The sequence below is a fragment of the Lynx canadensis genome, chromosome B1 (assembly GCF_007474595.2).
Source record: "Lynx canadensis isolate LIC74 chromosome B1, mLynCan4.pri.v2, whole genome shotgun sequence".
NCBI lineage: Eukaryota > Metazoa > Chordata > Mammalia > Carnivora > Felidae > Lynx > Lynx canadensis.
This window is the reverse complement of record NC_044306.2, coordinates 180,578,169-180,591,323: the sequence shown is the minus strand read 5'-3', so window position 1 is coordinate 180,591,323 and position 13,155 is coordinate 180,578,169. Positions and strand designations below refer to the sequence as shown.

The following is a 13,155-nucleotide window of genomic DNA, read 5'->3' as shown; positions in this document are numbered from 1 at the left end:
TTTAATATAAAAGTCTAACTCTGTGTGTGAATGTGTGTGTGTGTGTGTGTGTGTGTGTGTGTTTTATATGAGATGAAATGAGGAACAGTATCATGTCATGCCACTGGAATACATCTGATCCTCTCTTCTCTGTCACTATGTATGCATTTAACTATAAAATTAGGACATGGGGCTAGGAGAAATATCTTTAACCATAAAAAATTGGACCTTCTAGACACTGCAGTTTTCAGAATGTCTTGAACATATCCTAATTGTGGGGCTGTCACATATTTCTCATTGGACTCAACCTACTAAAATCTTCTGTCATACTGCTCATAACCCTTGGTTTCTTTCCATGGATGTTAAAGCCCGGACGACATAGCAGTACACACAGCAGATGCCGTCTTCCACCTGAGGGTAGTGACAGGAGGTGACAAACACCGGTGTGAAGTCCAGCTCTTCAGCTCTTCTACTCACCGGCAGGGAGACCTGAGACAAGTTATTCAACCCATTGAAAAGTCACTTTTCTCCTCCACAAAATGCAGATTGTATCTACTTTGCGGATGCATTGCAGGTTGTAGAAAATGTAGAGGCATCTGACATCAGATGAGTACCGATTAAATTGTAGTCACTATCATTTTATCACCGTGGCTCTACAACCATTTATTTCTCTTTGTCTTCTTTCTGTTGTATGTATTTCAATTGGCTCAACCTCTAATCTCTGTTATATGTCACTTATATCCAATAAATAAATAAGTAAACGAATGAATGAATGAATGAATTCCCTTGTACACAAGGAATTGACAAGAATATGATTTGAAGGGCCTAAATAAACTCTGGACATCTTCTGGGAATAAACATTATGTATTTCACAAACTACTTTTTAAAAGTATCTTTTCTTTTTTTCACGGCCCAATTCAAGAGGCATCTCTCTGAAACTAGCCTTGGTGGTGAAGAATTAATAGCTCTTTCATCTGAGTTCCTATATTACAGTATACATATTTTTTGTTAAAATACTGAAATTGCATTACATTTTGGTGATTGGATACATGTGTCTGCCTTACAAGACTGCCTTACATTTAATTTCCTATAGGTAGGTGTTTTTTTTTCTTTTCCTGTCCCAGGAGGATATCCAGCCTAGAATATTTGTCTCGTTGACATTATAGAAATAGATGTTTTGTTTCTCTTAAAAATTGATATGTAACCTGTTCTCAGAATACAATTCTATAAGCAACCTTTGTGGAACATTTTGCAACAAGTGAAAATTTATGCAGGATTTCATAGATTGGCATGAATTAGGGATTTAAGAATTATTTTACTAGGATGAAATTGTAAGCTCATTGTATTTACATATTTTCCTGTTCTCTAATCTTTTGCCACCTTAAATAGTCCAATATATTATGCATGCAAATAGAGCTATTTAATTCAAATTCCTGAACTAAATTCTGTTGTCTTAATTTCTCTCTTAGTTGCAGAATGAGTATTTATTGATATCTGGGAAACAGAGGAGACAGTTTCCCAGATGTCCTCTGGTCTCTTCCCTGAGTTACTTTTCCAGGTAAAACCACAGGTTGTTGGCATTTTTCTAGCAGCCCTCGAGTTGTAAATAAACTAAACATATCTGATTTTAGGGACTTTTTAATGTTCTATAGGATTACTCCTAAGAGTACACAAGCCCTTCTTAATAGCTGAGGCAATTAGATTAAATTGGAGGGGGTCTCTAACTACATGGAATTAGGATAAGATCAAATTAAACGATCTTCCATATATATATATATATATATATATATATATATATCCTCTCTTGATGCCTTCAAAAACTGAGTTTCCCAAACCCTATTTTATCACAGAACTAAAGATATTCTGCAAAGTGAAATGTTTGATATTTTAATGATTAAAAAAGCCAAAAATGTTAATACATAGTCTCAACTTGGATATTTGATAGAGACACTTTTTTAAAAATACTTTTCCTAAGGATAGATCAATTTAATTAGCACTGGGTAAATTTCTTTTTGAAAACAAGTGTTTTAGGTTTATTCATTTATTTTGAGGGGGGGAAGAGAGGTGGGGAGGGGCAGAGAGAGAGGGAGAGAGAGAATCCTAAACAGGCTCCACACTGTCATTGCAGAACCCGATGCAGGACATCAACTCACAAACCAGGAGATCATGACCTGAGGCGAAACCTAGAGTTAATCGCTTGACTGAGCCACCCAGGTGGCCCACACTGGGTAAATTTCTATAGGATCCTGTGACTGGGTCCCACTGCTCTGAAGATCAACAGTGGAATATTTACGATTAGAATTACTTTTGTGTTCCATGTTAGGAAAGCCTGTGTTTTTGTCTGCTCCTCTCTCCCCTGATTCCCCCATGTGTATGTATATATGGCGTGCATGTCTTGTGTGAAACATGAGAACATTCTTATCTCCATGGCTCGGCTAATTTTGTAAGAGATGGCAGCAGCCATAACATAAGGAGATATTTTTGGATTCAGACACTGAACTAAGCCAAATATTTCATACACTGCAGTGTATCCACATGGAGCTGAAAAACACAGCTTTTATGTTTCATGGAGTCCCTTAAATCGAAATAAATTTGAAGTAGTCTGCAAGGTGAGTAGAGAATATTTCCTTTGTATTTCCTTCTTTGTGTATGTGGATTTCTAGTTCACATAAAGGATTATCACATGTACCCTGTAATAACTTTCTTATATTAAACAACTTAAGGACTGATAACACATTACATAGAGAAAGGTATGACCAGGAAGCTATTGCAAGGGTACGTTAATTTGGAGTACACTGAATGACAGGAAGATCTGAAGTTACAGTAAAAAGGCAGGAAAAGAGTTAAGGAAAGGACCATTGATGAGGAATGTGATGCTTTTCGGGGTTGTACAGGAGCTGAGTTGATACTCATTTGTCTGCCATTTCTCCAAAAATTTTAAAACTTTCAATTTGTGTTCAATTAATAACATTTTTCATTCATTAACTCATATAACACGTGTATATTGCGTCCTCCTGTGTCCCATGTGTCATGCTAGATGCACAGGAGATACAAAGGTGAACAAAGCTAATGTAATCCCTGTTTTTGTAAAATTTACAGCCATCAAATGTGTGTGTGTAGGTGGGGGTGTTTTTGCAATAATGTTAAGAGATAGAGCGAGAAAGAAAATAGAGGGTGATGTACAACAGTCAAACAACAACAGTAAAAACCTAGCCTGCTTTAAGAAGGCAGGGAAACACAATGACAGTCAATCAGAGATTAATCTGATCAGGTAAGGGTGAGAGGGGAAAAGGAAGGAGGTGGGGGATATAATGGCTTGAGATCTTGAAGCAAGAAAGGAATTGGTCCATTTGTTAAATTTAACAAATTTAGGGGGCTCCTGGGTGGCTCACTCGATTAAGCGTCCGTCTTCGGCTCAGGTCATGATCTCATGGCTCCTGAGTTCGAGCCCCGCATTGGGCTCTGTGCTGACAGCTCAGAGCCTGGAGCCTGCTTCAAATTCTGACCAACATAGCTCTTCATACATAGCTCTCAACATAGCTCTCTGCCCCTCCCCCTCTTAAAAATAAATAAATGGTAAAAAAAAAAAATTAAGAAAAGAAACACATTTTGTTGAGGACCATTATGTCTGGACCATAGTAATAGCAAATGGTTAAGCTTGAGACAAAATGAGAGAGTTAACTGCTAATGTGCCATGATACCATTTTAAAATGGGAAGAGATAAAGAATATGCATGGTTTTATCATGTTCTCTACTCTTTCTGGAGTATACGTTACTCATAACAATTCCTCTGGTAAATTACTCGTTATGATTTCATAAAATCTTTCCTGAATTTCCAAGCATAATTTATTACTTCAGATTGCTATTACCTTGATAATTAGTACACATCTTCCTGCATTTGTTCAACCAAATTGGCCAGATGCCAGTAAGTTCCAGAGACTATGCTAGGTGTTGATTTAAAGGAATAGAAGGGCACATATTACAGTTTTCTGGTCTTAATATCCACTTTCCTTCAGTACACATGGGTTTCTCTTAATTATGGTTGCTCTTTGATTAGTACAGGCTCCAAACTCTTATCTTTCAGTGGTAGGGATTCACCCTGTTCTTCTCTCCTCCCATCTAGATATGTCGTCCTTTGAATTTTAGCTCAATTCCCTCATTGAAGAATTCAACCTCCCGAGCCACAGCACCCATGCTTGAACACAACCATGGAGACCTTTTTCTCTGAAGAAGCCACAAATATTCTTCACATGAGAAAAATAAAGGTAATAACAAAATTAACAAAGAGGTTTACAAGTTCATAGAATACCGATTATTTGCCTCCTGCTCCCGATTCTTCCAGAAAGGGTGAATGGAAGCCATAGTGAGGGCTCAGAATCCAATCTCCTTCCTTTGTCATCACTTTGGTGAAGCCACTTTGTTCTTTCCTCTCTTGATACTGACATGTTTGAGATGAAGTCACCATAAAGGCCAGACAGGTGATCCCTAGTTTCAAACTAATGGCTAGAATCTCCAAGGCTTCTGGGTGAGCCAGCACTCCATTCACGAGGCCTCTACCCTGATTACAAATGATTTCTGTGTAAATTTATTCATTCTTACCCCTCTGAGAAACACTTATGAGTTCTTACATTTTCAATCAACCTCTATATTAAAAACCCCTATCCTTTCCTCAGGACTTTTGAAGTGCTCTGCCTTCAAATACGTGGCATTTCCTAGAGGAATTTATTTTCCTCTCTAGATTTAGCTACTTAGGTTGAGCAACCAGACGTCAATTTAACTTTGCCTTTTTGTCAGGCATCCTTCAAAATATCTTAACACTACTGTCGATCTCTCTGATTATTAGAGACCAGATGTGCACAGGGTATGTCAGGAATGCAGCATTTTTTTAGATTTCCAATTGATAAAATAGCTAATAACAAAGCTTATGAAACTTATTCAGCTTTTAATTTTGATCTGAAGTTTTTTCTTAGCTCACCCAGGATTGGAATTTAATAAAAAGACATTCCCCCAACTCTGTTCATGGAACAAGGGATTGTTTTTGATTTATTATAGTAGACATACCCTGAAGGGGCAAGAAAGTTCAAGAAATGCTTATAAACAGACCAATAATCTTGAGTTTTATAAAAATCACCCAGCATATCTATAGCCCCAAGAAGCCTCCTGACCCTGATATCTCTAACCCAGAATCAGTTTGGAGAATGTGCCACGCTCCCCAAGGGTTATGGACTGGAATGTGCCCCTTAATCCCAGACATATCTGGATATTGATGAGAGCTGATATATGAGTAGACACATGTTTTTAATCATTTACTTAAGTGTCTTCCATATTTTGGACACATTCACTTACTTGATAAAAATGATAAACTCAAAGGTAGCTATTCACATAAGTTAGAATATTTTTGTTGCAAATAGTAAAAATGTACTTGAGCTAGATTAAGCCACAAAGGAGGATTTGTTCCAAGGTCATAGGTATGTTTTTTAGAACTCAAGGGAAGGCAGGGTAGGTACTGCAAAAGAAAATTGGAGCCTTCTGAAATTGGGAAATTCCCTCTGTCCCTCCCTGTCTCTCCCCCATAACCCCTCTTTCTTTCTCTCCTTCCTAGACACGTTTCCTTCTTTCCTTGCAGTCAAGGTACATGAGCTTTTCTGCTGCTTAGTCTGTAGGGAGTCACGTAGCTCATAGTGTGTCTTAACATGTCTTCTGTTTAAGAGACTAACTCCCGCTGAGACTGGGGTCTCTTATTCTCAATTCTAAATCCCAGAGAAAGGGCTTCTGATGGACTCCACTTGCGTCATGTGCCTGCTGCCCCAGAGGTCAAGTCCTCAAGTACAGACTTGACTTCTAGGGACCAACCTGGTGAGTCAGAATTTCACCAGATCATAGAAACAATTCTAGGTATTTGGAGTGGGAATTAAAGGCATTTACAGGTACTAAATGTGGGAAAACTGTAGGTCAGAAAGGACCCTTTTACACAAGAAATATGAAAAGCACCTGAAAATAGAGACTGTCATCAACAGAGACTTTATCTTTCCTCACGGCGTCCACGTGAGTGTGTGCTGAGTACGGAACTTACTAGTGCTTAATTGACTGATAAGCTGGCAGAGCCCTTGAACGTTGAATAATTGTATTATATCCTTTACTTGTAAATACAACTGGTAAACAATGCCCAGATTGCCAAAGTGAGTAGTCAGAACCGGAGCTTGGGGCAGACGTAGGCCTTTGGCTACCATTAAAGCAATCAATAATTACTAATAAATTGTAGCTCTTCAGTTCTGGATTCAGCTCCATAAAATATTGCACAGGACAAAATATATGTGGAAAGGAAGAGAGGAAGAAAAATAAAAATAAAAATATCAGGGAGAAAGTAATTTGTAAGGCGAAAGACATGCTAGATTTCCTGACTTCATTTTTGTGTGTTGGTGTTCGTGTACCTCGGATTACATGCGACCCACAATGCAGATACATTCCACGTATCCAGTGAAATTTTTGCAGGATGAAAAATTACACATATGAGGGACACCTGGGCAGTTTAGCCAATTAAGTGTCTGAGATTTTAGCTCAGGTCATGATCTCATGGTTTGTGGGATTGAGCCTGCATGGGGCTCCATGCTGTCATTGCAGAGCCTGCTTGGGATTCTCTCTGTCCCTCTCTCTGTCCCTTTCCCACACGTGCACACTCTGACACACACTGTCTCTCTAAATAAATAAATAAATAAATAAACTTAAAAAAAAAAACTTTAAACTTTTTTTTAACGTTCATTTATTTTCTTGAGATAGAGACACAGAGCGGGAGCAGGGGAGAGACAGAGAGAGAGGGAGACATGGAATCTGAAGCAGGCTCCAGGCTCCGAGCTGTCAGCATAGAGCGCGATGCAGGGCTCGAACTCACAAACCGTGAGATCATGACCCGAGGTGATGTCAGACGCTTAACCGACTGAGGCACCCAGGCGCCCAAACTTAAAAATAAACTTTAAAAATTACACATATATGTGTTTTTCTTATATTACAACAAATTATTTACAAAGTACGTTTAAAGACTTTTTAAATATATATATATACATATATATATACACAACATATTGTATGTATATTGATTTTAAATGAAAATAGTGATTTTAATGCTTCAAAAATGCACTCTAACAAATACATACTAATTTCATTTTAATTGTACACTGTTTTATTTACCAGATGAGTACGCAAAAATTTAGAATGTTATCTAATTACTGAGTGTCTCAACTAAAAAGTGGTAGAACAAGGGTTTCTTTTCTTCTTTTATTTATTGTGTATTTATGTTTTTTTTCATTTTTTATTAAGAATTTTTATTCTGCTTCCTGAGCATTTGATTAAAAAAAATAGAGCAGTTTTAGGTTCACAGCCCTCTTGACTTTGTCTTTCTCAGAACTGCTTTTAATTTTAATGACGTTCAGCTTACCCATTATTTCTTTCATGGTTTGTATCTTCAGTGCTGTATCTAAAAAGTCATTGCATTACTCAAGGTCATCTAGGTTTACTCCTATGTTATTTTCTAGAAGTTTCATAGTTTTGTGTTTTACATTTAGGTCTGTGATCCACTTTGAGTTACCTTTTGTGAAAGGTATAAGGTCCGTGTGTAGATTAATTTTTGTGTACAGATGTCCATTTGTTCCAGTGTTTGTTCAATGTCATTGCCCTTTCTCCTTTGTCAGTGATTATTTGACTATATTAACGATGGTCTATTTCTGAGCTGCTATTCTTTTGCATTGAATCATTTGCCTAATCTTTCACCAGTACCTCACTGTTTTGATTTCTGTAGCTTTTACAAGCCTCACAGGTGGGTAATGTCAATCTTCCGATTTCGGTCTTCTCCTTCAGTATTGTGTTGTCTAATTTGGGTCTTTAGCCTCTCCATATAAACTTTAGAATCAGTTTGTCAATATCCACAAAATAACCTTCCAGGATTTGATTGGGATTGCATTGAATGTATAGACCAATTGGGGAGGAAGTGACATCTTGAAACTATTGAGTTTTCCCATCTATAAACATGGAATATCTCTCCATTTAGTTAGGTTTTCTTTGGCTTCATTTATCATTGGTTTTTGTACTTTTCTTCATAAAGGTCTTGTACCCGTTTTGTTAGATTTACACCTCAGTATTTCATATTTTCAAATCTAATTTAAATGCTATTAGGCTTTTATTTTAAATTCTACTCATTTCTTGTTGGTATCTAGAAATGTGATTGGCTTTAGTATATCAATTTTTCTTCTGTAAACTTGCTAATAATTGCTTACTAGTTTCAGAAGTTTTGTGTGTTTTTCAGATTTTCTACATAGATGATCACATATCGTCTTCACACTAAGACAGTTTATTTTTTTCCTTCCTATTCAAGGCACTTTTATTTCTTTTTCTTGTTTTATTGCATTGACTAGAATATCTAGTATGGTATTTACAAGGAGTGATGAGAGGGCACATCTTTGTCTTCTACCTCATCTTGTGGGAAAACTTCAAGTTTTTCATCATTAAGTATAATGGTAGTTATAAGTATCTTTAGATATTCTTTGTTTTTGGGGTTCCCCCCCACAATATTTTACTTAGAGTGTAGTACTGGTTTCAGGAGTAGAATTTAGTGCTTTATCACTTACCTATAACACCCAGTGCTCATCACAACAAATGCCCTCCTTAATGCCCATCCCCTATGTAGCCCATCCCCCCACCTACCTCCAGTAGCCCTCAGTTTGTTCTCTATAGTTAAGAGTCTCTTATGGTGTGTCCCCCTCTGTTTTTATCTTGTTTTAGTTTTCCTTCCCTTCCCCTATGTTCATCTATTTGGTTTCTTAAACTCTGTATATGAGAGAAATCACATGGCATATGTCTTTCTCTGACTGACTTATTTCACTTAGCATAATATACTCTAGTTCCATCCACATTATTGCAAATGGCAAAATTTCATTTTTATTGATGGCTGATATATATATATATATATATATATATATATATATGTATACACACATACCACTTCTTTATACATTCATCAGTCTATGGGCATGTGGGCTCTTTCCATAATTTGGCTGTTATTGATAGCACTGCTATAAACATTGAGGTGCATGTACCCTTTTGAATCAGCATTTTTACATCCTTTGGATAAATATCTAGTAGTTGCAAGTGCTGGGTCATAGGGTAGCTCTCTTTTGGATGTTTTGAAGAACCTCCATACTGTTTTCCAGAGTGACTGCATCAATTTGCATTCCCACCAGCAGTGCAAAAGTGTTCCCCTTTCTCTGCATTGTCACTGACATCTATTGTTTCCTGAGTTGTTCCTTTTAGCCATTCTGACAGGTGTGAGATGGTATCTCACTGGGGTTTTGAGTTGTATTTCCCTGATGATGAGTGATGCTGAGCATTTTTTCATGGGTCTGTTAGCCAAAAAAAATATGAAACTCTTCACAAATTTGCGTATCACCTTTGTGCAGGGGCCATGAGAATCATTCCAATTTTAGTATATGTGCTGCAGAAGCGAGCACTAGATATTCTTTACCAAGTTCAGGGAAATCCCCCCTTTTTCTAGCTTACTGAGAATATTTATCATGAATGGTTACTAGATTTCACCAAATCCTTTTTTTTTTTTTTTTTTTTTTTGCGTCTAGTGCTTTGATCATGCAATTTTTCTCTTTTAGCTGTTGATGTGACAAATAACATTAACTGATTTTGAATGCCGAGCAAGCTTTGTGTGCCTGGCGGACATTCCACTTGGTCTTAGTATGTAATTATTTTTATACATGGTGGGTTTCAATTGTTTAATATTTCACTAAAGATTCTGCATCTATGTTCATGAGAGATCTGTAGTTTTTTCTTATTGCACGGTTTTTGCAGCAGGGTAATGTTGGCCTCAGAAGGAGTTAGGAGGCATGTCTTCTGCTTTTATCCTCTGAAAGAAATTGTGGAGAATTGGCAAAATTTCATCCTTTAATGCTTGGTAGTATTCACCAGTGAACCCACCTGGCCTTGTTCTTTCTATTTTGATAAAGTTATTAATTGTTGATTCAGTTTCTCTAATAGGTATATGCCTGTTTCAATTATCTGTATCTTCTTTGGCAAATTATGTTTTTTAAGGGATTGGCCCATTTCACCTAGGTCTTCAAACTTGTGGGTAGACCAATTGTCTTAAACCAGGTTTTCTAACATACAAATATGTAACTAATCCTAGCTCAACTTAACTTTTCTCCCAGTAGAATGGGCCTAGAACACTATTTCTAAACAAAAATAACGATTCAAACAAAACAACCATTTTTCTTCTTTAAAAAGGAATAAATTCTAGTATAATTATCAGTTATCTCTAAAAAAAGTCATCTGTATTCAATTAAATACAGTCAAGTTGCATCACAGTTGCCTTTTACTTACAAAATTAAATTAGAAATGGAACACACTAACAAACACAAGAGATAGAGACAAAAATTATTTTATTCATTATGTATTTATTTATTTTAAAGATTATTTATTGGGGCGCCTGGGTGGCGCAGTCGGTTAGGCGTCCGACTTCAGCCAGGTCACGATCTCGCGGTCCGGGAGTTCGAGCCCCGCGTCGGGCTCTGGGCTGATGGCTCAGAGCCTGGAGCCTGTTTCCGATTCTGTGTCTCCCTCTCTCTCTGCCCCTCCCCCATTCATGCTCTGTCTCTCTCTGTCCCAAATAAATAAATAAACGTTGAAAAAAAAAATTAAAAAAAAAAAAGATTATTTATTTATTTTGAGAGAGAGAGAGAAAGAGAGAGCAAGCAGGGGAGGGGCAGAGAGAGGGAGACAGAGAGAATCCCAAGCAGACTCAGCACATCAGTGCAGAGCCCGTAGCAGGGCTAGAACCCAGGAACTGTGAGATCATGACCGGAACTGAAGTCAAGAGTTGGATGTTCAACCAACTGAGCCACCCATGTGTCCCAGAGAAAAATATCCTTTTAAATGGTGTAAGATATATCCCCCAACATTCGACTCAATAAATAAATGTCTCAGAATTGTGAAGAACTAGAATGGAAAATTGCTTTTCCATTACTTGGCCTCGGTTCCTACATATGTCCCACAGTGTGAACTAATCACCATACTGAGTGGGTTTCTAGTATTTAGATATATGTATTTTTGAAAATATGGCTCCTGAATATAATCCAACTACTTCCTTTAGTGTTCAACTTGAAGAAACTACAACTTATTCTAAGGAATAAGATGGAAAATGTATCTACAACTTCATGCTGATTTGAACATAACGAGAGGAAATGTTTGGGGCTTTCAAGGCTATTATTGACTCTCCTTCTCACACACACATTATATAATATATATGTATATATATATAAATTGTATATATAATTGTATATTTATATTATATATAATATGTGTGTGTATTTGACTTCATGATTTTACTGTAGCAAACCAGCATAACTACTAATCTATAGCCCGCTGATGGATATCAGCTATAAATAATATGCAAGGTATGATGATAAAATAATTCAACTCAGTTTTGGCCAAACCTATTAATAAACAAGTGTGAATTAGCACTTGTTTTCTTATCTCAAAATCTATATATATTAAGGTATTTTCTAATTTCTCTTTTTGGAATATCCTTTGAAGCTTGCTCAAATCATTTAAATTCAATTAATCTTGGCAGGTGGCCATTCTTAGCAAGTAGGCTTGGTTTCTAGTAATAGGAGAAATTCGTCTCATGTAAGTGTTAGGCACTTAAAATTGACAAAATTATTTTAAGACAAAATGTGTGGTGCCTCTAAATTAACAAGACTTGCTTCATTCTTATGGCTCATAATCTAGTTCTGAGAACAAGTCACAGGAATGAATTTCAAAATGCTGATGGGTCCTTCGCTGGAATTAGTCAATAAATATCACGACCGTTGTAAAGAAGACAACACATATTGGATGTAATAGTTCTAATACATTTGCTTAAATCTTCACTCTCTGTTAGCCAAATACCTTCTACTTTATTTAAAAAAAAATATCTTAGCTTTTTATAAATGAGCAGTATGAAATAGCTATACACCTTCATCTGCATGATGTTTCTAAACTTGCAAAAATAAGGCAATTTTCCTCCCCCCTCAATCCTGTTCCATCTAAGAAAAACTTTCCCCCTCACTCCTATTCCATCTAAGAAAAACTTTCATGCAGGTAATTGTTTCTTATGATTTATTTTCATTTTTTTCAATATTTTAAAAGTTTATCTATTTTGAGAGAAAGTGAGCATGAATGGGGGAAAGGCAGAAGAGAGAGAGAGAGAGAGAGAGAGAGAGAGAGAATCCCAAGGAGGCTCCAAGTTGTCAGCACAGAGCCTGACGCGGGGCTCAAACTCACAAACCGTGAGATCATGACCTGAGCTGAACCCAAAAAGTCAAACACTTAACGGACTGAGCCACCCAGGCACCCTATTATGGTTTCGTCTTCTGCAATTCTCCAAAAGAAAGACCACAATGTGTCCTCATGTATCAGCTTTATAGAGAATGTACACTGGGTATGCCCTTATTTTTCTTTGAATCTTGGACTATAAAATCAGAACAGTTTCATAAAAAGTAGGGCTGGGAGTAGTTGAAGTGAGTGGGGCACTTACTTTGGGCACAAAGTTTAAGGAGCTCAAAACATTTGGTAACCAAGATAAATAATATTTATGCATTATAGCTCTAATATATAAAAATAAATATGACAACATTTATATTTTATAAGTGTATATTATGTATTTGTATCTTATAAATTTATAAATCTCTATTTGAATTTTATCATATAATATTTTAAGCAAATTGTTAAATCAAATTTAATGAAACAAGCCAATAATGTACACATTTTCAAACCTTTAAATAAACATTGGCTTATTTATTTGTTTTGTCACACTATCATATTGCACAAGGAAATACTCCTTTATAATCAACCTAAAGTTCCTGGTCTATGTAGATGTTATGTTTTACTGGATGGCTTTATGATTGTTAACATGTCTGTGTGGGAACAGATTGGATAATATCAACTCTGATATATAGTAACATCTTTTTTTTTAATTATTGTAGAAGTTTCATTAGCTTTTTCCAATTGGTTCTAAACACGGGAGAATATTTTGATATGTGTATACAAGGAAACATGTTTTCCTCACACTCCAAATTTTTTCACAGCTGCCTCTTGCTAACAAGCACTGCTAGAGGGATAACATTTTAGCTTCCCGAAGGTTAT

General features: G+C 36.5%; 1 pseudogene; it reads right to left on the bottom strand.

The window, feature by feature from the left end:
• Positions 1-9,380: 9,380 nt before the first annotated feature.
• On the bottom strand, positions 9,381-9,476 carry LOC115513180 (annotated as a pseudogene).
• Between the last annotated feature and the right edge of the window lie 3,679 nt (positions 9,477-13,155).